Genomic DNA, 25,835 nt, shown 5'->3' with positions numbered 1-25,835 from the left:
CATATTTTGTCTATGTGCTGGAACTGTTACCTGTGTAAAAATAATGTGATAATAGATAGTGAAATTGCCAGAAAAATAAAAAGGGCATTGGCAGAAAATATCAATAAGGAATATAAAGATGAATAGATGAAAAACAAAGTGCCAGCAAACGTTACTAACATCATTGATCAAACAGTCAATGAACCAAATTATACCAAAGACGAACAGCATATTCGCCCTGTTGATGACACACCAGTAAAAATTGTGTATGACTCAAAATAGAACAATGATTATTCTACTGATTACGAACTAAGAGAAGACAATAGCTACAGTATCAAGAAAGAACATGTTGAACTATTTTTTGCACAGATTCAAAATGTCCAAAGTTGTTCATTGATATTAATAATGTATAATAATATATTTCTTATTAATATCCTACTTGACATTATTTCATTAAAAATATACTATGCATTACATTGTTATATGTTCATTATGTTTAGAGTATGCTAGCATATCAAACGTTTAGAATGTCTATTAAAACATCGGGAACATAAGAAAAGGAATTTTCATACATTATATGTTGGATAGACAGGTTAACATTGAGAAAATCTAAGTATCAGAATGAATAAATTCTTTATCATCACCTTTTGTCGGGTAGGTCTGGATAAAACTGATAAAATATAAGTATCAGAGCAAATAGATTCTTTATCAACATCCATTACCGGATATATCGGATAACATTATCAAAACCTAAGTGTCAGAGTGATGAAATTCTGTATCAACATGTATTGTCAGATATTTGGGATAGCATTGACAAAATCTAAGTATCAGAGTGACTAATTTTTTTCTATCAAAATATTTGTCAGATAGATAGGATAAAATTGACTAAATCTAAGTATCAGATTAAATAAATTCTATATCAACATCCTTTGTTGGATATGTTAGATAACATAATCAAAATCATTATATAACATTATCTATTAGAGTGAATAAATTCCTTATCAACTGTATTTGACTGATACATCAGATAACATTCACAAAATCAAAGTATCAGAGCAAATAAATTCTTTTTCATCGTCTTTTGTCGAATATGCTTGATAAAATTGAGAAAATCTAAGTATCAGTGTGACTACATTCTTCATCAATGTCTTTTGACGGGTTAGTTTGATAACATTACCTAAATCTAAGTATCGTAGTGAATAAATTCTTTGTCAACTTATTTCACCGAATGCATCAGACAACATTCACGTAATCTAAATATCAGAGTGAATAAATTCTTCACCAACTTCTTTCGTTGGGTGCACCAGATAACATTCACGAGATATAAGTATCAGAGTAAATAAATTCCTAATCATCGTACATTATCAGATATCTCTGATAAAATTAATAAACTCTATGCATCAGAGTGATTAAATTCTTTATCAATGTCTTTTGACAGATACTTTTGGTAGCACTGATAAAATTTAAGTATCAGAGTGAACAAATTCTTCATTGGCATTGGCAATTTATCGATATCATTTCTCGGATACGTCGGATAACATTGACAAAATCTATGTATTAGAATGAATAAATTCTTTATCAACATCCTTTGACGGATAGGTCGGGATAAAATTGATAAAATCTAACTATCAAAGTGAATAGATTCTTTATCGACATCCTTTGCCGGTGATGTCGGTTGACATTATAAAAACCTAAGTATCAGAGTGATTAATTCTGTATCAATATCTATTTTCATACGAATGGGATGGCTGTGACAAAATCTAATTAAAACGGTTAAAAAATTTTTCTACCAGTATTACTGTTGAAAAATTTAAATAATATTAAGAAGTTCGAAATATCATCATTAACGAATTCTTTATACGATTCTTTTCTCAGATTCGTCAAGTAATATTATCCAAATCTACGCTCCATGGAGAATGAATTCTATATCAATGTCTTTTGACAGATACTTTTGGTAGCACTGATAAAATTTATTTATCAGAGTGAATAAATTCTTTATTAACATTCATTATCGATAACATTTCTCATATATGTCGGATAACATTGACAAAATATATGTATTAGAATGAATAAATTCTTTAAAACATCTTTTGATGGATATGTCAGATAAAATTGACAAAATCTAAGATTCAGAGCGGATAAATTCTTTATCATCCTCACATGCCGGATACGTCGGTTATCCGGATAAATTGACAAAATATAAGTATCAGATTGAATAAATTCCTTTTCGGCATCTTGTGTCAGATATTTCGGATAACATTCTCAAAATCTAAGTATCAGAGTAAATAAATTCTTTATCAACTTCTTTTGTTGGATACATCGGATAACATTCACAAAATCTAATTATCAGAGTGAATAAATCAATTATCATCATCATTTGTCAGATACGCTTGATAAAATTGAGAAAATCCAAGTATCAGAGGGAATAAATTCGTTATCAATGTCTTTTGACAGATACGTTTAATAACATTGACAAAATCTAAGTATCAGAGTGAATAAATTCCTTAATAATATTTTCTTTTTATCGACATCAGTTGTCGGTTACGTCAGATAACATTGACCAAATCTATGTATTTGAATGAATAAATTCTTTATCAACACCATTTTTTGATACTAATGTTAAAATTGAGAAAATCTAAGTATCAGGGTGAACAAACTCTTTATCAATATCCTTTTCTGGATACGTTTGATAACATTAACAAAATATAAGCATGAAAGTGATTAAATTCTTTATAAACATCCTTTGTCAGATACATAGGATAACATCTTTTGACGCATATGTTGGATAAAATTGACAAAATCTAAGTGTCAGAGCGAATAAATTCTTTATCATCATGATATGCTGGATACATCATTTATCCGGATAAAATTGACAAAATCTAAGTATCAGATTGAACGAATTCTTTATCAGTATCTTATGTCAGATTTGTTGGATAACAATGTCAAAATCTAAGTATCAGAGTGAATAAATTCTTTATCAACTTCTTTTGTTGGATACACAAAAAAAGACACGCAAAAAGTTAGGTAAATTTAGGTTCACTTAGAGTGGCGCGCCGCTCTAACTGAACCTAAATCTAGGTGAACCTAAGTGAACCTAAATCTAGTGAACCACTCTAAGTGAACATAAATCTAGGTTACACTGGTTATAGATGGCAGCACACCCGCTCATACACACAGTCATAGTGAGAGAGGCATGCAAAACGTTAGGTTTATTTAGGTTCACTTAGAGTCGTACGCCACTCTAAGTGAACTTAAATTAACCTAACTTTTTGCGTGTCTCTCTCACTATGATTTTCTGTCTGAGCGGGTGTGCTGCTATCTATAACCAGTCTAACCTAGATTCAACGCAACGATGCATAAAGTCAAATTAATGGAATTTATATTTTATGACTCTTATCTGATAACAAATTTATTCACACTGATACTTAGATTTTGTCAATTTTATCCGATGTATCTGTCAGAGGATGTTGATAAAAAAAAGCGTATTCACTCTGACACATATATTTTGTCAATTTTATCCTATGTATCCCAGAAAAGGATTTTGATATAGAATTTATTCATTCTGATACTTGTATTTTGATAATGTTATCAGACGTATCCAGAAAAGCATGTTGATAATGAATTTATTCACTCCGACACTTGGAGTTTGTCAATGTTATCCTATGTATCCAACAAATGATGTTGATATAAATTTTCTTCACTCTGACACTTATATTTTGATAAATTTATCCGACGTATCCAGCATAGGATGTTGATAAATAATTTATTCACTCTGATGCATAGATTTTGTCAATTTTATCCGACTTATCCCACAAATGATGTTGATAAAGAAATTATTGATTCTAATACAAAGATTTTTTCGATGTTTACCGACGTATCCAAATAATGATGTTGAAAAAAAAATATTCTTAAAGAATTTATTCACTCTGATACTTAGGTTTTGTCAATGTTATTAAACGTATCTGTCAAAAGATATTGACAACAAATTTATTCACTCTGATACTTAGATTTTCTCAATTTTATCAAGCGTATCGGATAAATGATGATGATGATAATGGATTTATTCACTCTGATACTTAGATTTTGTGAATGTTTATCCGATGTATCCAACAAAAGAAGGTGATAAAGAATTTATTCACTCTGATACTTAGATTTTGACAATGTTATCCGACATATCTGACAAAACATGCTGATAAAGAATTTTTTAAATCTGACACTTATATTTGGTCAATTTTATCCGGATTACCGATGTATCCGGCATATGATGATGATAAAGAATTTATTGGCTCTGATACTTAGATTTTGTCAATTCTATCTGACATATCCGTCAAAAGATGTTGATAAAGAATTTATTCACTCTGCCACTTAAAGTTTTTCAATGTTATCCTATGTACCTGACAAAGGATGTTGATAGAGAATTAATTTACTCTGATGCTTAGATTTTGACAAAGCTATCCAACGTATCCAGCATAGAATATTGATAAGGAACTTGTTCATTCTGATGTTTAGATTTTGTCAATTTTATCCTACGTATCCAAAAAATAATATTGATAAAGAATTTATTCATTCTAGAGCATTGATTTTTTCAATATTATCCGACGTAACCGACCACTCATGTCGATAAAAAAATGTTATTAAATAATTTATTCGCTCTGATACTTAGATTTTCTCAATTTTATTAAACGTATCTGTCAAAAAACATTGATAACGAATTTATTCCCTATGATACTTGGATTTTCTTAATTTATCAAGTGTATCTGACAAATGATGACGATAATGGATTTATTCGCTCTGATAATTAGATTTTTTGAATGTTATCCGATGTATCCAACAAAAGCAGTTGATAAAGAATATATTAACTCTGACGCTTAGATTTTGACAATATTATCCGACACATCTGACATAAGATGCCGATAAAGAATTTATTCGCACTGATACTTAGATTTTTTCAATTTTATCCAAAATATCCGTCAAAAGATGTTGAGAAGGAATTTATTCATTCTATTACATGTGTTTTGTCAATGTTATCAGACATTTCCGAGAAATGATATCGATAAAGAATGTTAATAAAGAATTTATTCACTCTGATACTTAAATTTTTTCAGTGCTGCCAAAAGTATTTGTCAAAAGAAATTGATACAGAATTCATTCACTCTGATACTTAGATTTTCTCAATTGTATAAGGTATATTTGACAAAGGACGATGATAAAGGATATATTTGCTCTGATACTCAGATTTTGTCAGTTTGAAAAGGATGTTTATATAGAATTAAAAATTCTATAGAAATAGTCACTCTGATACTTAGATTTGTTAATGTTATCTGACGTATCAAGAAAAGGATGTTGATAATGAATTTATTCACTCTGACACTTACAGTTTGTCAATGTTATCCAATGTATCCGACAAACGATGCTGATTTAGAATTTAATCACTCTGACAGTTAGATTTTGATAATGTTATCCGACGTATCAAGCATAGGATGCTGATAAAAAACTTGTTCACCCTGATACTTAGATTTTGTCAAATTTATCTGACGTATCCAAAAAATGATGTTGATAAAGAATTTGTTCATTCTAATACTTAGATTTTGTTAGTGTTATCCGACGTATCCGACAACTTATCTCGATAAAAAAATGCTATTAAAGAACTTATTCACCCTGATACTTAGATTTTGTCAATGTTAATAAACGTATCTGTCAAAAGACATTGATAACGAATATATTCACTCTGATACTTGGATTTTCTCAATTTTATCAAGCGTATCTGACAAATGATGATGATAATGGGGTTTTTTCCCTCTGATACTTAGATTTTGTGAATGCTATCCGATGTATCCAACAAAAGAAGTTGATAAAGAATTTATTCACGCTGATAGTTAGATTTTGACAAAGTTATCCGACATAAGATGCTGATAAGGAATTTATTCAATCTGATACTTAGATTTTGTCAGTTTTATCCAGATATTGGATTTATCCGACGCATGATGATGATGAAGCAAATATTAGCTCTGATAATTAGATTTTGTCAATTTTATCCGGTATATTCGTCAAAGTATTTTCTAAAAGAATTTTTTCATTCTAATACATAGATTTTGTCAATGTTATCAGATAGATCCAAGATATGATTTCGAAAAAGAATGTTAATAAAGAATTTATTCACTATAACACTTCAATTTTATCAGTGATATCAAAAGTATCTGTCAAAAGACATTGATATTGAATTTATTCACTCTGATACTTAGATTTTGACAATGTTATCCGATATATCCGGCAAAAGATGTAGATGAAGAATTTATTCAATCTGACACTTATATTTTGTCAGTTTTATCCGATTTATCTGACAAAGATGCTGATAGAAAAATTTATTCACTCTGATACTTAGATTTAGCCATTGTTACCCCATGTATCTGACAATAGATGTTGATACAGAATTGAATCACTCTGACACTTAGGTTTGATAATTTTAACCGACATTTCCGGCAGAGGATGTGAATAAAGAATCTCTTCACCCTGATACTTAGATTTTATCAATTTTATCCCGACCTATCTGTCAAAGGATGTTGATAAAGAATTTATTCATTCTATTACATGGATATTGTCAATGTTATCTGACGCATCCGAGAAATGATATCGATAAAGAATGCCAATAAAGAATTTGTTCAATCTGATACTTAGATTTTATCAGTGCTGCCAAAAGTATCTGTCAAAAGACATTGGTAAAAAATTTTTTCACTCTGATGCTTTGATTTTCTCAATTTTGTCCGAGATATCTGACAAAATACGATGATAAAGAATTTATTCACTCTAATACTTAGATTCGTGAAATTTATCTGATGTACCCGACAAAAGAAGTTAATAATGAATTTATGCACTCTGATACTTAGATTTTGTGAATTTTATCTGATGTATCCGACAAAATAAATTGATAAAGAGTTTATTCACTATGATACTTATATTTTGGTAGTGTTATCAAACATATCCGTCAAAAGACGTTGATAAATAATTTTTTCGCTCTGATACTTAGATTTTCTCAATTTTATCAAGCATATCGGACAAAGGACGATGAAAAGAATGTATTCACTCTGATACTTAAATTTTGTGAATGTTATCTGATGTATCAGACAAATAAAGTTGATAAGGAATTTATTCACTCTAATAGATAGATTTTGACAATGCTATCCAACATATCTGAAAAAGGATGTTGATATAGAACTTATTCAATCTGATGCTTAGATTTAGTCAGTTTTATCCGAATTATATTACAAAGATTGTGGTAGAAAAAATTTATTAACTCTCATATAAAGAAGGGCATTTGACAATGTAGATAGAGCTCTCCTTAAAAAGTGCTTAAGAGATGCAGGTCTACCTTTAAGTTTTATTCGTTTCCTTGTTGGTATGTATTCTGGTATAAAGTCTATGGTCAGGGTTGCAGATTCGGCATTTTCCAGGCTATTTGACCTAAAGAAAGGAGTGAAACAGGGCAGCACCATGTCCCCGTGACTGTTCGGTTTGTTTTTGAATGATATGGTGGAGTTTCTGGAAAAAAAGTGGGCTCCAAAAATGTGTCTTGAAAAAATTAATTTTTCGGTGTTATTATTTGCGAATGACACTGCATTGGTAGCGAAGTTGGCAAGGGAGCTACATATATTACTTGATTTAATTGAGGAATATTTACAAATGAAAAAGTTACAGCTTTACGTTATAAAAACTAAAATGGTTGTTTTCAGTAAAAGGAAAGAAAAAATAGATAATATATTTGTATTTGTAGGACAACAAATATAAGTAGTTCAAAAATAAAGTATCTTGGTTATATATTCCATAGTAATGGTGGATGGAGTTCTAAAATTAAAGAAGTGTTAAATAGGGGAAGAGCTGCAACATTCTCACTTTTCAGGAATAAAATTAGTGGAATAAAGAATTTTTCTCTGCTTAAGAGGGTTTTTATATCTAAGATTATGCCGATTCTCCATTACGGGGCAGACATCTGGGGACATGAGAACGCTGTCCAGTTAGAAAGCGTTCAGCTAGGTTATTTCAGAGATTGTACGGGTTGCATAGAATGACCCATACCCAGTTTCTTAAAGGAAACCTTGGACTGTGGTCTCTTAAAAGTTATAGGACAGTCCAAATAATAAGGGTTTTGGCTAAGGATTGTAGAGTTACCCAGTGATAGGCTACTTAAGGCTGCATATAATGAGTTAGTTCAGCTACATAGGAAAAGATCTTGGCCTTTTAAATTTAAAGAGGTACAGGATAAGACAGGTTTTTCTTTCGCATGGAATGATGGCCTTGGACCAACTAGTCAACAATTACAGTTAGACAAGGAAATCAAGCGGGTGCTGGAGGACCAGACGATACAGAAATGGGGTGAGGAGATTAAGAATTCGGAAACTCTAAGGTATTATAAAGAGGTTAAGATAATATATGGTCAGGAATTTTACTTTAAGTTAAATTTACCGTCTAGATACCTTACATATTGGATGCAGCTATGATCTAATTGCCTTGCGTTTCGTTCGAGATTGAAAGATTTTGAGAGGAGGAAAAGTATTCTGGACGGCAGGTTTGCTTGCCCTCTTTGCCAAGAAGAGGATGAGAATTTGGATAATTATCTGAGTCGTTGTCGAGGTCTTTTGGGGGTAAGAGAAAATTTATTTGGAAAGGATGGAGTGCTGCTTCCTGATGCCTTGAAAAGTACGTTGTCACAGTTTATTTGTCTAGAGGGGAGATATCTTGATGAGTATTTTGCAAAAAGATGAGAGTAGTTTTTATTTTATTTTTATTCTTCTTCATTATTGTGACAAGTGCTGTAACTTGTTAATCTTGTATGTTATTTGTTTACATGGCCACATTTTGGTTTGAAATACCCTTTATCTTATCTTATCATGCAATAAACTTGGTAGTGTCGATAACCTGCCATAAAGTGCCAGTGGGAAAGCCAGGTCGTGTCTATGAGCAAGCATGGAGTACGATTGGAAGAGCTGCAAGCATATTTCATGTCATTTTAAGATACGTAAAAAAAAAATCAGTCTAAAAAAATGCTATTACAAACATTATTTTTCTAATAGAAAAAGCAATGACTAAAATAGCTTTATCTTTCTCAGTTTGAATTTGAAAAGTCTTAAATGTGAATGTTTTATATTTTAAGTATGTTTTATCTCATTCGAAGACACGTAAAAAAAGTTGGAAAAAAAACATGTTCAAAAACAATAAAAATAAGTTAAAAAAACTTTAAAAAAACTTTTAAAAAAGCATATAAAAATGGGGAGATAAGGGCCCCAAAAAGTTGGAGGCAGGGGGCCCCTAGGAAGTTGGGGAGAGGGGACCCTTGGAGGTTGAGGTCCTTGGCGGTTAGGGTCATTGGTGTCTACAGTTATTGATGGTTAATATTCATAATCTTCTCACCAGTTGATTTTTAAGGATTTCTAATTTTTGTTCTGAGTTTCTTTATTAAAATTCTTTTCTTGACATCTACATCTCTATTACTCGTAGTATCAACTTTTTAGTATACTACAATGTTAGAGCATATTTTATATTGACAGCACTGTTCAAATGATACTTATGTATTATACAGAAATCATCCAAGAAGTAAGGCTAGGTCAAGTCACAAGGTCATCTTGTCATCGTTAATTGTTTCCGCAGATTGATGCCGACGATGTTATTCCAAATTTATAATAAATTGCCTATGAGTTAGCAACCCCTTCGGGCTTACCTTAACTGGTATGCAGTTTAACCCTTTTTACCACCTTCATACAATACAATTAAAATGTTATCGAGCTCTGTTTCACCCCTATTATTCAATCAGCAGTTAAGATCATTCAGAACAGAGTTATGCAAATGCTATAGCTTTTTCGTGAATCGAGTTAGTTAACTCAAATGATATAACTTTCAAGTTGAAACAATTATGACTCTATCATATCATTCACCGTTCTTTAATTACCCATGATGCATTCTTAACCAATGGAATAACTTTTTTGCGAATTGAGCTAACTTTTACGCAATTTGATATAACTTTCAAGTTTAAACAATTATGACTCTATCATACCACTCACCGTTCTGCAATTACCCATTATGCAATTCTTAACCAATGGAATACTTTTTTCACGAATTGAGTTAACTTTTACGCAAAATGATATAACTTTCAAGTTGAAACTATTATTACTCTATCATATCATTCACCGTTCTGTAATTACCCAAGGTATATTCTTAACCAACGGAATACCTTTTTCGTGAATTGAGTTAGATTTTATGCAAAATGATATAACTTTCAAGTTGAAACAACTATGACAAATGAAACTCAGAGAGGAGAGAAAGTAACAAAAATAAAAAATAAAATCAAAAAGGGTGAAAAAACGAGGATTTTGTCAGCCAGCGAACCATGAAGATGACAAAATATAAGCAAATATTTCGACAAGGACCTCCGCCAAGTCGTCCTCAGTGCTAAAAAAAAAAGAAAGCAAAAAAACGAAAATCTAACCTTTCGAAGTTTACTATACAATGGCAGAACAGACACTGAATAAAAAACCAGGCAGGAATCAACGAAAATGAATTTAACAAGATGATTGGGCAAGGATATTTCGTCTTGCAATAATTTTAGCTTGTCTACAATTTCGGTTTTCATTAGATATGCAAATAAGTTCTTTTAAGTTTTTTCGGGTGAAAATATTGATTGAGTCCTTCAAGATTAAACTGTCATAAATTGGGCTTAATGAAATATCTCCAGTATCTCTATTTATTGCTAAATTTTGGTTCATATATTGTTTTATCTCAATTACCTCTTTAAAAGTTTGTGGTACGTCAGTTACAGTTGATATTAAGGTTGCCTCGTCAAACAGAACTAGATGGGTCGGATTTACGAAAATATGCGAAGCCAATGCCGAATCAAAGTTGTCATTGTTATTTTTTAATCTGAGGGATTGAAATTTTGTGCTCATGCAAACGTTCACCTAGTTGTTGATGGGTCCTACCAATGTAAAATTTTCCACAAGAACAGGGGATTCTGTAGACAACACTACCCAGTACAGGGTCTGTTTTATCCTTTCCTGAGTTGAAAGTGTTCAACTTTTTGTTCGGTTTTGAAAGAAACAGAGATTATGTTTTTTTAAAATTTTTTCAAGTTTATCGCCAAGTCTCGGGATGTATGGTAAAACGATGAAAGTTTTTTTCTCAATTGCCGTTGTAACTGAGTCAAGGGGGTCAAGCTCCCTATTTTGTTCTTTTATCTTTTTTAATCGTCTATCTAATATATTTTCAATGAGTTTGATTGGGTAACCATTGCAAAAAAGAATATCCTTGACATAATTTAGTTCAGAATTTATATGATTACGGGAACAAATTTTTAAAACTCTGTCGACTAAAGAGATTGTTACCCCTCTTTTCACAGAAGGAGGGTGATGGGAAGAGAAATGTAGATATCGATCATTATGAGTCGGCATTCTATATATAGAAAATTCAAGACTACGATTAGTTTTTATAATCAAAACATCTAAGAAAGGCAGCTTACCTGAATCTTCGAGTTCCATTGTGAACTGGAGATTCGAATCAAATGAGTTCAAATGTGCCAAAAAATCTCTTAGAGAGTCTTGTCCATGTTCCCAAACAGAAAGTATATCATCAACAAAACGAAACCAGATAGAGTGTTTTAAGTGGAAAGTATTCAAAGCAGACTGTTCTATGAAATCCATGTAAAAATTTGCCAAATAAGGAGAAAAGACAGTGCCCATGGATAGGCCCATTATTTGAAGAAAAAATTTGTTTCGGAATTTAAAATACGAGGAGAACTTGTTGCAAAGACGGACAAGGGTCATTATTGTATCAATTTCCAAAGTTTTATAATTCAACCAAGCTCAATTTTCCTCTATTTTTCTTTGTAAGACCTTCTCGAATTTATGGACATTGCATTAAGTCTAAATAGAAACTGCATCAAAGCTAGCTAAGATGGTATTTTCTGTTGTACTTTAATTTGTTAACTTTTGAATAAGATCTATGGAGTTTTTAATATAGGATTTCTGTGTGTATCATAGAGGCTTAAAAATGGTGGTTAAGAAGCTTCCTATACCCTCAGCAGGAGAACTATAACATGCTACAATTGGACGTAACGGAATATCTTTCTTATGGATTTTAGGCAGACCATAAAACTTAGGGGCTGAACAACCTTTGGGATAAAATTTTCTGTACATTTGAGGGGTAATTAGTCTAGTATCTTTTAAAATTCCTAGTTCATTTCTCAACTTCGGTGTGTATTTGTCCGTGGGATCAAATTTTATTTCTTTGTAAATATTTTTATCCGTTGAAAGGGTGTTTACTTTTAATTCATAATCTGCAGAATTCATAATTACAACTGTGTAATTCCTTGTCCGCTTTCGTAATCACTGTGTTTTTGTCTTTTTTTAAATTTCGGAGGATTTTAATTTCTTCCTTTGATTGAGTTGAAAGTTGAAAGTTGATTGACATTGGTAGGACCCATCAACAACTAGGTGAACGTTTGCATGAGCACAAAATTTCAATAGATAAGTCCCTGAGATTAAAAAATAACAATGACAACTTTGATTCGGCATTGGCTTCGCATATTTTCGTAAATCCGACCCATCTAGTTCTGTTTGACGAGGCAACCTTAATGTCAACTGTAATTGGCGTACCACAAACTTTTAAAGAGGTAATTGAGATAAAAAAAAATAAATGAACCAAAATTTAGCAATAAATAGAGATACTGGAGATTTTTCATTAAGCCCAATTTATGACAGTTTAATCTTGAAGGACTCAATCAATATTTTCACCCGAAAAAACTTAAAAGAACCTATTTGCATATCTAATGAAAACCGAAATTGTAAGACGAAAGATCCTTGCCCAATCATCTTGGTAAATTGATTTTCATTGATTCCTGCCTGGTTTTTTATTCAGTGTCTGTTCTGCCTTTGTTTAGTAAACTTCGAAAGGTTAGATTTTCGTTTTTTTTTATTTATTTTTTGTTTAGCACTGAGGACGACTTGGCGTAGGTCCTTGTCGAAATATTTGCTTATATTATGTCATCTTCATGGTTCGCTGGCTGACAAAATCCTCGTTTTTTCACCCTTTTTTATTTTATTTTTCATTTTTGTTACTTTCTCTCCTCTCTGAGTTTCATTTGTCATGTATAGCCAGTGTGGTCTAAGATTGTATTTGAAACAATTATGACTCTATCATACCATTGTTCTGTAATTACCCATGATGCATTCTTAACCAAACTATAGAAAAAACATGATTATATGACCTCCGGGCCAAAACTAGTATTTTTACAAAGAGACCACCTTCGACTACGCAATATGACGATCTCTAGTTTTGGCTATTGAACCTAAAAAACCTGTCTGATTGCTTGGTCACATTATAGGACCACAATATAACATGCTTGGTCACATTATAGGTCCAAAATATAGAGGTTTGGTCGCTTTATACCATCTAGTTTCGTATCTATTATTGTCTTATGGAGTATCGTTAGTAGAAACAAGAAACATCTCTGATTGGCCCAAAAAATGGGTTTTGCCTTTGAAACCAGTCCAGTTGACTCTTGCAATCTCATCCCTAAATATCCAGTTCCAAATATAACATGCACGATCACTTTATAGGTCCATAATATAGAAGGATTGGTCATATTATACAACTAGTCGTGAAACTGTATACATGCTTACTACAGACACAAACCTATTTTTTCACTCTGATATTCTTACTTTGATACCAGTTTTGATACTTTGATGAATATTTGATTTTGTTTTAAAAATTTGATTTTGAAATAAGGCATTTTTAAAAACATAAAATTTTTGGCAATCAAAAACGAACAAAAATTAATTTTAAAAAAACGTTCCGGAAAATAAGTTTTTTAAAAGAAAAGTAAAGGCCATTTTTAACTTAAGCTCAGCAGATACAAATACCTTTGTAAATTCAAACTCAAAACGACCAAAAATTACTATTAAAGAATAAATGAAACCCAAAACGAACAGAAATTAAATAAACAATCATAGCAAAAACATACAACAAGTAATAATATAAATGAATAGATAGATCTTAAAGCAAGTAATGCTTAGATTGAACATGAAAATCAAGCTTAAAACGAAAAAAACATTTTCCTATTGAAGTATAAATGAAACTTAAAACGAACAGAAATTAAATAAACCATCAATGCTAACACATATACAATAGATTTTAATGTAAATTAATACATAAATCTTAAAACGAGTGAAACTTAAATTGAATATGCAAATCAAGCTTTAAACGAACAAAAATCACTACAAACAAGAGGTTGGGTAAACCTACTTCTCTCACTGTAAATGTCTAAAACCTACTGCGTCATTGGCGCTTTGCATACTTCCCAATAACAAATACTATACGTAAACCATGGGTAAATATGCTTTTCAGCTAACCTGAACAAAATGACAATCTCAGAATTTTGATCGGAGAATTTTGAGAAAAAAGGGTGAGGGAGGGGGCCTAGTTGTCCTCAATTTTTGGTCGCTCAAAAAGGGCATTAAAACTTTTAATTTCCGTTAGAACGAGCTCTCTCCCAATATTATAGTACTACTGGGTCGATAAAATCACCCCATGGAGAAAAAAAAACAATACAAATAAACACGCATCCGTGATCTTTCTTCTGGCAAAAAATACAAAATCCCACATTTTTGCCTATAGGAGCTTGAAACCTCTATAGTAGGATTCTCTGATACCCTGAATCTGATAATTTGATTTTCATTAAGACTCAATGACTTTTAGAAGGTGTTTCCCCCTTTTTTCATAAGTTTCTAAGGGTCGTAATCTTTGATGGGTAAGACTAAACTTAATGAAACTTAATATAGTTGAAATCAGCATACAAATCTGATTTTCTTGATATGTCTGCTGGTATTTAAATTCCTTTTTTTAGAGTTTCGGTTACTATTGAGCCGTGTCACTCCTTACTTACAGTTCGTTACCACGAGCACTTTGACAATGGGCAAAGTTCATAGCTTGCAGCCCGTCCCACGGGGACTGGGTGGGGTCAAGTTATTAGATCTTTCGACTATGTTGAACAAAATGGCTATCTCAAAATTTTGATAAGACAACTTTGGGAAAAAGCTGCGTAAGAGGGGGACTAGCTGCCCTTCAATATTTCTGGTCACTTAAAAAGGGAACTAGAACTTTTGGTTTTCGATTGAATGAGCCCCCTCCCAACCTTATAGGATCACTGGTTCGATACGATCATTCCTTGGAAAAAAAAGAAAACAAATAAACCCGCATCCGTGATCTTGCTTCTGGCAAAAAATACAAAATTCCACATTTTGTGTTTAAGAGCTTGAAACCTCTACAGTAGGGTTTTCTGATATTGTGAATCTAATGGAGTGATTTTCATTAAAAACACTTGATATTTTGGAGGTGTTACCTCACTTTTTCGAAAATTAGATAAATTTTTTCAGGTTCATAACTTTTGATGGGTAACATTAAACTTAATTAATTTTATATATTTTTGATAAGCATCCAAATTCTATTCTCTTGATGTATCCATTGTATCACAACTCCGTTTACTAGAGTTTTGATTACTATTGAGCTTCATCGCTCCTTACTTTTAGTTCAATACCACGAATCGTCTGATTGGTTTCAAGAGTCTTTCGAAATTTCATTTTTCATTTTCATTTTCTTTTTTTTTCATTTTCATTTCAATTTTATTTTAAACGTTCAGCTTTAGTTATAGGGATGACCTGTTGATCTATTCGTTTATATAAATGGGACCTATAAGGAAGTCTGATCAACAAAAAGCCTGCAAAAAAAGACCATAAAGGATAAAAAGTGAGATGAGGGGAGAGCTCAAGCCAAAATATTGGACTGGAACTTCAAAATCCGTTTTATGCAATCAAACAGTTCGTGTTAGTCCTGTGGTGGCGCAGCGGGGTTGACCTCGGCTTGGTAAGACAGGACCCAGAGATCAAATCGGCCTGCAGTGCCGACACAATGACCTTGGTAGTCAAGAAGTGTTGTTAATCCGATACAAAATACAGTTCGTGTTAACCAAGGCAAATAAAGAGCGACTCCTGCTAGCAGTGAATACTAAAAAATAGAATTTTGTGTATATTATTTGTAAACAGAACTGGATTTTTATTGCGATTTCATATATGGAAGTTTCATTAAGTTTAAAATTGCATATGAAAAGCTACTTAACTAAGAAAAAATGTTTAGTTTTAGCGATAGTGAAAAAATAGTCACAAAAAGGGGCAAGATCTTGATGAAAATCACACCATGTATTTTATCCAGGTAATTTACTAAAGGTACATTTTAGTGTAGAACCCGCAGAAAAGGTCTTGTTGTTGTATAATTTTCTTATATAGCCATACATTAGATAAGGGTGGGGGGGGGGGGAGGGCTGGGACCAAAGTGTCAAAGTCGCACTTCAGAAAAGGGGTCTTGCACCAATATAACCAAGTATGTTATCTTACGAGAGGGTGTCAACTTCCCACCACCAGGTATACATCTCAGAACACCACGTGTGACGTATGGTTTCTGCCATGTTTCGCACAGTTACTGCCACACATTGTCACAGTTCCGCCACGGTTGACATAAATACACCACGGTTTGCACACGCCACCTGGTGTTTGTAATTTTTAAAAGTGGGCGTCCCCTTGTTTTTTTGATAATTTTCTATAGATACATCTACGATGGAACACATGGAATATTTCTTGGTTTAATTTTTTACATTATCAATATGAAGCACATTTTCTAAGATATAAGACAAGTATAATTAAGTTTCCCCTGGTATCCTTAGAGTTTTGCATACTTTTCATACTTTGCCTGTTTTAAGGAATTTGTCCTTCCCCGAAATGGATCTCTGTGTATGTGTCTGTTTGTTTAGATATAGCTTGCGCTCATAAGCACCCGCATGGGAGGTCGACAGACTAGAATTCCGTCCTAACCTTCCAGGCCCTTAATACCCATAAGATGCATATACTTGACATACTTTGGAGAAATATGGAACCTGCCAGGTCAAAATAACATTTTTTTGGTACTTTCGTATTATAGCAACCACACTTTGTACTTGATCTGTAATGAAACCGGCTGACTGCGTCCACTCAGATATAATCAGCTTAGCCTGGTCAAGATAAAATGCTATGCAGATATATTTTAATTAAATATTTAACGTATAGAGGTGGTCAGGTTAGGTATTTAATGGATTAAGTTCTGGGGGGCCTGCTTTTTATAATTTTCAGTTGTATTTTCCGTAATTTTGTTACTAAAGTATTATATTTTCATCATATTTTGATATTTTTCATTAGGATTAACCTAAATTCACTTCTTTGGTGTCGTTGCAACAACACGCAAGTACCCAATTTTCAAAATTATCCCTTATTATAAGGCATCTTTTTTAAGCCCCTCCCCTCCAGACCCCTATACGCATGCCAGCATACCCCCAGACAACTACCTCAGGTTTTCACGAATATTTGCCTTTGATGTCTCTTATGAAAAATAGTTTGATTTTTTCCCTAGCGTAGTGATTTAAGTCTGAAATAGTTTCTGATTTTATTTACTATGTCACATAAAGTCAAAAAGTCATGCTAAAATTTACGTAAATTTGAAACGGGCTTTGCGTAGCCCATCAATTTTAAAAAATCAAGGCTGATTTACAAATAGTAATATAAACAAGTTTCAACAATAGTACAAATCCACAAATATGTTATAATTATAAATACTTCCTGCATCAATTCGCCAAGGCCGCGTTTATCACAGGATTGACCATTTTCACTATCGGATGACATGGCACAAAGCCGAATTATTTTCTCCAATTCGTAAGGTTGTTTTACCACTTATGCACGGTTTTCACTCACCGGGACAAAAACTTGTTATAGGCAACTGTTTGAGTATATCGTACATCAGTTGCGTACTTCACGCAGACCTGTTAACGCTTAGTATAATCTTAAGTTACATTGGATAGCTAATTATTCCCTAGGTAAGCTTTTTTTTCCGCTGCCACGACTCGGCCTGTTGTGTCACGGTCTTGGAGCCAGAATTGCCGCCCGGCGAGAAAAAATCACAAAATTTAGTGATTTTTTGCTCGATAGAGATGTTCTTCTAGTGATTCTAGCGATAGAGATCTAGTGATTTAGTGATTTTCTTGTTTAGGCAATATAACAAATCACTAGAAATAGAGACTAATCAATAGGGGTGGCAACCCTGCTTGGAGCCGAGTCGGATTGACTATTCTTTGCGACATGAAAGTCAGCATGCTTAGTTGTGTTTCCATAAGAACATTGCATGAAGAAAGGAGATGGATATCTAATAAATTTTTTTCCGCCGCCAATATGTAACTACACTATCTCAGAACGCCGATTGCGGGTGGATTTTGAAAAATCTGTTGTTTTTTTGTATTTGCGCGGGAAAAAACTGAAAGGCTCTAGTTAAATGGTCGAACATCTAAGAAGGAAACACTTTAAGATTCTGAAAACTACTTTAAAATATTATAATATTCTTGCTTGTATCATTCTTAAAAGTACTTCATTTTACTTTACCCCCTCCCCCCTAATATGTAAAAATATAGCCCAAATTCTCCGTGAATTTTCCGTATGTAATTCCTTTCTTTAAATTAATTTAACGGCAACGAAGCAACTAAGTGGCATCAAGCAACGGAAAAACATAATTTGGGCTATATATTTTCACATTGAGTGGGGGGGAGGTAATGCAAAGTGAAGTGCTTTTAGGAATGAAATAGGCTAGTATTTTAGAATATTTTGAAGTATTTTCAAAATTTTATATTGCTTCTTTCTGAGGGGCTCAGCCGCTAAACTAGTAAAAATCGAAGGAATAGAGATGCCACCCTGAGATTTTAAATAGTTCATCCCTTCCATCACCACCCGGTGGTATCCCATTGGACTGATTCTCTGTTTGGTAATGCTGGGTTCAGGAATCGAACTCCGATGTGACAAGCTCGGACGACAAGCTTGCTACTCGTGCCTTTAAAAGAACTCATCAACTGAAACGCTGTGTTGACGTCCAATGTGCCAGCAATGGTTCAAGAGGATCTTCATCCTTTTTTATACCCCCTCCCACCTAGATTTTCTCCAAGTGGTGCTCCTACACGATCTAGAAGATTTTCCCTATGTCAATTATGAAATCTCGCATATTTTTATCCCCAAGTCAAAGTTTATGCTGTTTCCGAGTGTCAACAGACTCACTTATGCGTTTTCACAAGGCGCAACAATGATATTACCAAATCTAATTTGGTAATAGGATTTCCGAAAAAAGAATAGAAGAAATGGGTAGCTAATTATTTCCTAGGCAAGCCAACCCTGTTTCCGTGGCCTTGATTTGACTTGTGACTACGCGGTCGAGGAGCCAAGTCTACTGACTCGACTTCCTTGCAATTTTATCGTCAGCACTGCTAATTTCTTGTTCTCATAAGAATAGTAATATAAAAAAATAATAATAATAAATACCGCAACTTATTTTTTTGTGTGCTAACAATTGAACTGAGCAGTCCAGAGGGCAAGTCGGTTAACTTTTTGAGCTTTGTTTTCATGCCACCCATATCCAACATAGAGTTTGACGCGGGTTGTGCTGATTATCGTTTGAGTGTCATGTTCAACATGGGCAAATGTCTTTTCAGCAACCGTGTTCAGCCATGCTATTCTGGCGCGTTACAATTTTGATGAACTTGTGTTCATTACGCTTGGAACTCGTAAAATGAAAACACCTTAAAGATTTGTTGGGTTGACAAGAAGAACCTGAAAATAGTTTTTATCGAACCCACCCAAAACACGCTTCAAACCGATGCCTGAAAACACAACTTTGTTCTCATAAAGACATTAAAAAAAAAATAGATATCGTAACTGATTTTTTTTTTTTGTGCTAATAATTGAACTCAGCAGTCCAAGTTGCTTAACTTAACCTTTTTATTTGTCTTTTTAGTGTAAAATTATTGATTGTCTCGTATTTTTTTTATTCTTCTGTTAATGGCATATGCTAAAAATGAGAAGGGGGTAGCTAATTAAAACTTTCACAATGAGACTTTACTGATGCTGAAATTCAGCCCATTCCAAAACCCAGCAATTGCTGACGCTACTGATCAGATTTTACTCTTCCCAATGGATAATTTAAACGTGAAAATGTAAAATATCGCAATTATACCACGTATGTGTCTTTATCCCAGATCTCATACAATTCTTGTTTCACTTGTAGTACGAACGTTCTAAAGCTCTGACATGGTCCTGTAATTCCTCCCAATATTTTACCTCTTTTTTATTCAATTTTTTCCTAAATTTTCTTCTTCTTGTTTGAATTAATATGGAGACACTTTCGCACCGTCTAATCACTGGAATCAAATACTGAGCCTTGCAGTGTCTTGCTACAGCTGAGTTTACTTGTTTGGAGTTTACCAGAATTGCATGGAGATTATGCATTAGTATCTCCAAATAACAAAAAAAAGAAGAATGACATTTCTTCACTTGCTTCTTCTTATTCTTCTTCTTCTTGTTTGGATTAATATGGAGACGGTTTCACATAATTTCATCACTGGAATCAAATTTCGAGCCTTGCACTGCCTTGCTACAGCTGAGTTTACATTTTTAGAGTTTACCGGTAATCGTGGAGATTATGCATTAACTCCTCCAAAAAAGACGAAGAATGAAACTTCCTCACATTCTTCTTCTTCTTCTTGCTTGGATTAATGTGGAGACGCTTTCGCATAATCTTATAACCGGAATCAAATTCCCTGTAGTGTGTAGCTGCGGTTGAATTCAAACTCAGGGTCCCCTATTACCAAGCTCTGATCAAACCCTCTGCGTCACTACAGGACTTCTCCTTAAATTTTTTTTTCTGTATTTTTTTTTATGTTTGAATTAACCTCTGCTAGGTAATGCGAAAGCGTCTCCACAGCAATCCAAACAAGAAGAAGAGGAACAACGTTGGCTTGGACTCAAATAAACTCAAATCAATTGAACTTCAGTTTTGGCTTGATCCAGATCTGGCCGCCACCTAATCTCTATTGTGACGAGATTTGATTTCAACTTATTCCTAAATTAGCACTAGCTCAATCTTGGCATTTGTAAAATCTCGTTTTGAATGGGTCTTAAGTAAACCGATATTTTTTCTGTCCCAAAAAGCCAATTTGTAACTATGCAACACAAAAGACGAACCAATTTTTAACGTCCCGGCACTTGATTTACTCTGACTGTAAGCATTCAGGCTGAAATTACTGAAAAATAAAATAAGGGTAACTCTTCATTTGGTAACAATCGAAGCTGACCAAAGATACATTCGCCTGGTACTGGTGACAGCTGGATACTGCCAGGGGCGTCGTTTGGAGGTGGCAAGGGGGGCAGTTGCCCCCTCAATAACGTGGGAAAAAATATTATACATCCCATGCCCTTTGACTATCCAAATATGGACCCTTCTTGCCCACCTCCAATAAAAATGCTAGAGATTCGCCCTTGGATACTGGTCCAGCAGTGTTGCCACCCTGGCCCAGAAGAATTTACTAAATCTGAGAGGCAGTAATTGCTAAATCGCATCTGTTTCTACTAAATGCTCAAAAAAAATTTGCGCATGCGGCGGTTTTTTTCTTCTTTTTTTTCTTTTCCTCTTCTCTTTGTCTTTTCCTCTTTTCTTTCGTTTCATAGTATGATTGAAAATTCTGGAAACCTATAAGTTCAAAAATCCTTTTTTATTATTATTATTATTATTTAAATGTACTACTAGATAGGCTTCTTATACCAGATGCGGTGTATCCAAGACGTCATACAAAAGTCTGGAATATTGGATTCTGGAAATCAGCTGGTGAAGTCCGGCTTTAAATTAATCAATGGTCTTCAGGTAATAAAACTCACATATATTGAAAAAGTCTGTAAGTCTGGGAAGATTTAACAAAAAAAAAAAAAAAATTAAGTCGGCATACCAGTCCTCATTTGAAATAGTTTGCCTTTCAAAGCAAGTATCAAGAAGACGCGGAGAGAAAAGTGGAGATTTTTAAGCGCTAGGGTTGACGCGAAATCGCAAAAATAAGAGCAATAGTAGGCATAATATCTAACGTAACGAATTTCAGATTCTGTAATGAATGAACCCCAATTATTTTCCCTGAATTCATGAAAAATGACAAAAGTTTTAATTACTATAAATCATGACTTTGTACTAGTTTTCGGGAATTTTTTTAAATCCTCTAAATTTACTAGATTTTTTATATTAGATCTAGTTAAATCTTACTGACGGTGGCAACCCTGATATTGGTTCCGAAAAATACGTTTGTCTCCATTATATATGGTTGCAGACAAATACCCTCCATATTCATATTCATGCAATATATTTCATATTCAGGCAACGCCCTCCATATTCATAAAACATTAGAATTGGGAATCAAACTACCAAAAAAAATAATAATAAGCCAGAATAAATGAATGACCATTCACCAATTATTTTTGCTTGGTTAAGAATTTAGTGTATAAAAAAATGTTATAAAAAAAAATTGACAAAAATTAGTGCATAAAAAACTGACGATGTAGAACCGAGCAAACTCATCAAAAAAAGAAAATAAATTCTGACAAAGAGACGGATATCAGTCCAGTGAAAGAAAAATCATCATAAATATTTTTCTATATATATAATCGAGGCATCCTTCGCACGGATGAAAATCTTAGAAATGGAAACAGGGAGAAGCTAAAATAAGAGTAGAACAAAAGGGAAACAAACAAGAAGAGACGCAAACCGAACATCAGTGGCGTCAATTCATGGAAATTTGATGGTGGAAAAAATGAATTTTCCAAAATCTTGTGGTTTTTTCTTGTAATTTTTTCAGTGAAAATATCAAACAGCAATTTTTCATATAAAAAGCAAAAAAGTTATTTCCAAAATCAAAAGGAGGGAATATTCGGGGGGGGGGGGGGGGTAATTGCCCTCTGCCAGACCCTTCTCCCCACCCAATCAATGCTACTGTCGGAAAGACGAATATACAAAAACGCTTATTTCTAAAATCCACACCTTTTAATAATTGAATTAAGTCCATGTTCAATTTAAATTGTTTAAGGCTTAAATCAATTCTCTATAAATAAGTGCTATATGAATTATGGCATTCCAAGACAAAAATTGTCAAAAATTGACTTTGCAATAAAAAGACAATTGAGACAAGTTCTTTTTTCTCAAATCAGACACTTAATTGAGTTCCACAGACAATACACACTGAAGAAACAAGTTTAACCAGTATGTCCACTTTCTAAAAAGGGCCTTTGGTTTCAGCAGATCCTCAGTCTGTATTCTTTCAACAAAATAAAGTATTGTAGACATGCCAACAGGAACAACAGAGGGATTTTGTGTGACCTCACCCTTTTTCAGAAAATAAAATTGGCAAGTAAAAATACGAGTCAGACACTTCATCAAGATATACAGACACCAGAATTACCATAAACAAGTGCATCCAGAATATCCATTTTCTAAAAAAGGGATTGGGTCACCAGAACCTTAATCTGTATCCAAGCTACTTTTAGCCAAAGGACACAGTCTATTTTAGCCAACAGCACGCGAACGAGAACGTTAGAGGGGTAGAAACCGCCAATAAATTTTTAAGTTGTTGGGTGAGGTAATTCTAAGCGTGTTTTATGACGTTACTGGTAAAGAGTGTAGCTTTGAATAGATTTTGGTTGAGGAGGAGCGAGCTCAACTGTTTTGGCTTCAAGCAACATGGTCTTAGTGTGAGGGGTTAGTAACAATAATAGTATCATAGTATTTAAGTTATAGTACTAGTATAAATATATAATAGTAATAATAGCATTAGTATATGACGCTACTTAGAAAGCTAATATACATTCCACTCACTCACATTTTTCAGTTGAAACTTTAGCAAACAGAACAAGAAAGCTAGTGGGATGGTAGCCACACTCGTCCACAAATAATATACGCTTGTTTTTAGTGTTTAAACTTACGTATATAACGTAAACTGTAAATTTGACATAAATATGGAAATTAAGTAGAAAATTTGAAAGGGGACAGAATGTCAAAATTGTCAAAATTTTACACTAGTTGAGAAGGTAGAATAACCTAATATGTAAATATATGAGCGTAGGCGGGGTAAGCACTATTTTATATATTTTATTACCCCCAATCAGGGTGTCAAATATTTTTGTATATTTGTTTGTTTTTTCCATTTATTTTGTTTTGCTTGATTTTCGGTTTCTTATCTTGGGATCGTTGCGGTAACTGTTCTTATTTTCTATGGCAAGCATTGTCCTAAACTTTATTTGTTTTAATAAATAAATAAAAAAATCCAAATTTGACATTTTGTGTTTGCTGTGACCATATGGAAATGTCACTGTGACGAAATGCGAATCAAAGCAGCATGTGAAAGTCATCACAAAAGTAGAATGTAATTTGCTGATTAATAGTTTCACGGTTCAACGTCGCAACACTGGCGCAAATGTGCGAGCACCCAAATTCTACATAATTTTGAAACAACCACAAAAAAAATCTTAGAAAATCGTCGTTTTCAGGTATGAATCGAGCTAACATGTGTCCACGGGGGATGGTTTTTTCTGGTATCCATGGTGCGCTTTAGTGAATATTACCAGTTATGTGTTCAACATGACAGTTTTTGTTGACAGTCAAGGTTCAGCGGTGCAAAACTAACGAAAATGGCGAGACTGCCCCAAAAGCTATATAATTTTGAAACAACAAAAAGAAAAATCTTAGAAAACACGGTTTATGGATATAAATGAACCTAAGAGGGAGACAGAGAAGGCGATGTTTTTTTTTGTGTCATTGGTATTTCAGTGAATATTATCAGATATATATTTAACATGATAGTTCTCAGACATGCTGTAGTAGTTCCAAAGGAGTAAGGTGAGAGTATTTGGAGAAAATGGATCCATATTCAATCCCTTTCGTTTTTCATTCATTTTTGTAAGACACTAAATGTGATGTTTCACATTTGCTATGACGATACAGAAATGCTAATAAAAGCAGGATGTGAAAGCTATCTGCCAAAAGTAGAATATAATTTGTTGATTATATCACGGATGCTCTGATTCCATCATCCTGATTGTTATTAAAGTGCGTAGTAAGTAACTGCAATTGCACCTTAATTATTCCTTTATTTCCTCCATTATTCCTCTATTCCAATAACTGTTTGAATGTCGAATTGTTAGATGTCAATAATTGTTGATGATTATTATGATGATGAAGTAATTGTTCAGTACTGAGGCTATTAAAATTTCTAATAGATCATTATACGCATATCTGTACAGAGACGAAACTAAGGAGAGTTGTCCAATGGTATTTATTCTAAAAAAAGGGGAGAAATAAAGCTTTAAAAAGTTACCCCGCTTAGTGAAACTCCCTCTTGGAGTAGAGTATTCACTTCGCAGCAAATTATTGTGCGCATACCTATATAGACGGCGAATTACCCTCTGGTATTGAGAATTGAAAAATCTGCAACCCTAAAATCTATTTACTCTTCCCCCCACCCATTTGTGAAATTCACACTTGCATTACAGGGGTTACTTCATTTTCAAAGGGGAACATAGGAGAATTACCCCCTAACGTAGATTTTTAAACAACAGGAAAATATAACCTTAAAATGTGTTTTCCTCCCACCCCTTACTTCTGAAGTTCTTCAGTCTCCTTTCCAATCGTTTGCCTGTGCATTACTTGCTGGGAATATTATTCACGAGAAGTTATGCTAACTTTCATCAAAATTATTGAGGGGCAACTGCCCCCTTCCCCCAGAGCCCAGTTTCTCGCCTCAGATGAAATCTAATTTCTTTACAAATCACACCAGAATTGAAATAAGTCTTGAAGAGGGTAAGACCTCAAAAATAGCGGTATCTTGATCAAGACTAATGCATCACGTTCAACATGTCTGAGAACCCGAGAAGAAAAGTTTTCAATTTTGTTTCCTT

At 33.4% G+C, this 25,835-nt stretch overlaps 1 protein-coding gene across 1 annotated transcript in view; it reads left to right on the top strand.

Moving 5' to 3' along the window:
* Positions 1-17,778: 17,778 nt before the first annotated feature.
* The window catches only part of LOC148941842 (uncharacterized), a 33,241-nt gene continuing 25,184 nt past the window's right edge, over positions 17,779-25,835 (top strand). The window contains exon 1 of the mRNA XM_089103360.1: positions 17,779-17,911. The gene's annotated coding sequence lies outside the window, so the exon portion shown is untranslated. The remainder of the gene's footprint in view (positions 17,912-25,835) is intronic.

This window comes from Artemia sp. Qi Xiang Cuo, chromosome 17 (genome assembly GCF_049724085.1).
Source record: "Artemia sp. Qi Xiang Cuo chromosome 17, ASM4972408v1, whole genome shotgun sequence".
Taxonomy (NCBI): Eukaryota; Metazoa; Arthropoda; class Branchiopoda; order Anostraca; family Artemiidae; genus Artemia; species Artemia sp. Qi Xiang Cuo.
Note: the sequence above shows the minus strand (reverse complement) of the source record. Positions and strands in the feature narration are given on the sequence as shown.